Genomic DNA, 2,942 nt, shown 5'->3' on the forward strand with positions numbered 1-2,942 from the left:
CAAGGAGCACCACTCATCACTGGGTCAGAGCATGGATGGAAGGGAGCTGCCTCTCTCCAGCAGTGCACCGCACGTTTGTGGGAACCGGGTGCTAAATCATTCATAGACGACCTGATTCTGGGTCAGGGTTTTGTACATAGCAGAGCAGCAAAAAGCTATGATCTATTGAAAGTCAGCCCTCGAGCCAAGCTTTTGTGGCAGGTGGAGAGATGGGCTTTACATCCTCGTATGGAGGGGAGACCTCTCCTCGGCAGTCCCGCCCTACATTCTGCCCCCCTTCTGCTAACGTTCAGATCATCAGTGGGACTTTGCCCTTCAGTGCCAGGAGTGGGTCTGGTGGGGGGATCAAGGGAGGAGGCTCATGCACGAACTGGCAAAGGAACGTCCCCCATGGGAGGAGGTCTCCAGTCGCACCCCTTGCTCCACACCCTCCTGCACCTTTGTCCAGATAGCCAGAACCCCTGCAGGTCCATAAAGGCTGAGGATTGTGTACTCGGGCTTAAGGGTCATCCAGGGAGGGGCAACCCACTGGTGAGGAGTCCCATGTGGCAGGACATTCCCAGTCACGCCCCTCGCTCCGCACCCTCCAGCACCTCCATCCAGATAGCTGGAACACCTGTGGGTGCGGAAGGGTCTGAAGATTGTGTACTCAGGCTAAAGTGTTGTCTCCAGAGGAGTGACATGGTGGTGGGTGCATGGCTCCTGGGGGAGGGCAGAGGTCCATCCAGGGAAACCAGATCCAGGATCACATCCTCCCAGCCCCCAGGGGTATGGAGATAGGGCCACCATGGTGTCTCACACCCGTGACCATCCACAGGCACTGGGTCAGCCCTCAGTCCTTCACTGGGCACTGTGGGGATGCTGCCCTGTGAACAACACCACTCAGGAGGCAAGGGGGCATGTGCCAGGAGGCTCAAAAAAAAAGCAGGTTTGTCAGTGCCTGGTACAGCTGAGGAGCAAGATGGAGGCACGAGATGAAATGGGCCTAGATGCCAGGACCAGGGGCCATATACTGTGTGAGTTTGAAAGCCCTAGGTGGAGGGCAAATTGGAGAACCAGCATCACGGAAGTCTGGTTGAGGGTCTGGCTGAGGCCTCATGGCCCAGCAGAGTTCCATGAGGCTGGGAAGGCTCAGAGGGAAGCTCCCCTAAAGGGCTGTGAAGGCAGGGTTGACACATTATGATATGGCAGCCTCCAGGAGTTATGTAACCTGGGAAAAGATCTCTCCTGTCTAGGTAGAAGTGGAAACCATGAGGGGGTCCCTCCTGATGGAATTCCTTAAGGGAGAGAGAGAGGTGGAAAATGGCCAGGCTGGGAGACCTGCTGCCTGGGTGAGGGGGTCCAGACCACTGCTCCCTCAGAGATGAAAGTCTGGAAGGAGGATAGATGCAGGGAGCACTCCCTCCTGTGTGGGAGGGTCCAGATCATGCCCCTCAGTGGGACAGAAGTCCCCAAGGGAGCATCTGGGGGAAGGCTGTGGGGCCAGGAGTGCTCCTGCCCGGGTGAGTTGGGTCAGGCAGAGCCCCCACGATGGAAGTCCTCAAGGGAGCATCTGGTGGAAGGCTGCAGGGCAAGGAGTGCTCCTGCCAGGCAGGGGGAAGGCGTCTGACCTCACCCGGTACCCGATGGCATCCCAGAAAAGTCACAAAGTCCCCAGAATGGTCCTGAAAGGAAGGGGACATGCCAGTCCCAATGAGAGCATGTCTTGGTGACCGAGGGGAGCTCTGCGAGGGCAGCCTGGATTGGAGGGAGGTCCCCCTGAGAGGCTCCGAGGGCACTGGGATACAGCATGGCTTGGCAGCCTGCAGAGGATATGCGGGAAAAGGGGACTGTGGTGCCCTGGACTGGAAAGGAGGGAGGCTCGGAAGTCCTGATGAGAGCATGCCTGCCCCTCAGTGGCCGGGGAGTTTCACGAGGGCAGCCTGGATCAGGGGAGTTCCCCTGAGAGGCACCAAAGGAATGGGGACATGGCACAGCTTGGCAGCTTGCAGGGGATATGTGGGAGATGGGGAATGTGGTGCCCTGGACGGGAAGGAGTGGAGCTCAAAAGTCCCGATGAATGCGTGCCTGCCCCTAGGTGTCCAGGGGTGTTCCACAATTGTGGCCCGGATCGGAGGGAGGTCACCCTGAGAAGCTCTGAGGGCACAGGGACAAGGCACGGTTTGGCAGCCTGCAGGGAATATGTGAGAGACGGGGACTTTGATGCCTGGACCAGAAAGGGGGGGGCTCAGAAGTCTTGATGAGAGCATGCCTGCCTCTCAGCAGCTCAGGGGAGTTCCACGAAGGTGGCCTGGATCAGAGAGAGGTCCCCATGAGAGACTCCGATGGCATGGGGACAAGGCATGGCCTGGCAGCCTCCAGGGGATATGCGGGAGAATGGGACTGTGATTCCCTAGACCGGAAAGGATGGGGGCTCGGAAGTACCTATGAGAGCATACCTGCCCCCTCGGTGGCCAGGTGGGAGTTCCGCACAGGTGGCCGGGATCAGAGAGATGTCCCCCTGAGAGGCTCTAAGGGCACAAGGACAAGGCACGGCTTGGCAGCCTCCAGGAGTTAAAGGATAATGAGGTCTCCCGTCAGAGTCTGGGTCCCAGCTCCGGGTCACATCCTGTCTCTTGTACTGTCTTTCCCCAAAAATAAGACCAGTTCTTATACTCTTTCCCCCGCCAAAATATGCATTAGGGCTTATTATCAGGGGATGCGTTATTTACCCGCACCGTCCAACAATATACCTTTATTCATTTATTCATGTACACAAATTGACATTTATTTCGTACTTTTCTGTTATTGGACAACAGTTCTATGTAACACGTTAACAGTTGTGTGAGAATGCTACATAAACAGTGCAACAAACATTTCAACTTCAGTATATCTGCACCTTGGCTTTCACAGTTATTCAAATACAGTCATGTCATTTTCTTCTGGAACATTGTCATAAGTGT

The 2,942-nt window shown here is 56.3% G+C and overlaps 1 non-coding gene across 1 annotated transcript in view; it reads left to right on the plus strand.

Annotated features, from left to right (window-relative positions):
• Positions 1 to 196, plus strand: part of LOC122799049 — a 3,774-nt gene extending 3,578 nt beyond the window's left edge. Inside the window, exon 1 of the ribosomal RNA XR_006364422.1 lies at positions 1 to 196. This exon is cut by the window's left edge and continues 3,578 nt beyond it. This is a non-coding gene — a ribosomal RNA (28S ribosomal RNA).
• Positions 197 to 2,942: the final 2,746 nt, after the last annotated feature.

Source organism: Protopterus annectens, chromosome 3.part1, assembly GCF_019279795.1.
Source record: "Protopterus annectens isolate FY-2018-M chromosome 3.part1, PAN1.0, whole genome shotgun sequence".
Lineage (NCBI taxonomy): Eukaryota > Metazoa > Chordata > Ceratodontiformes > Protopteridae > Protopterus > Protopterus annectens.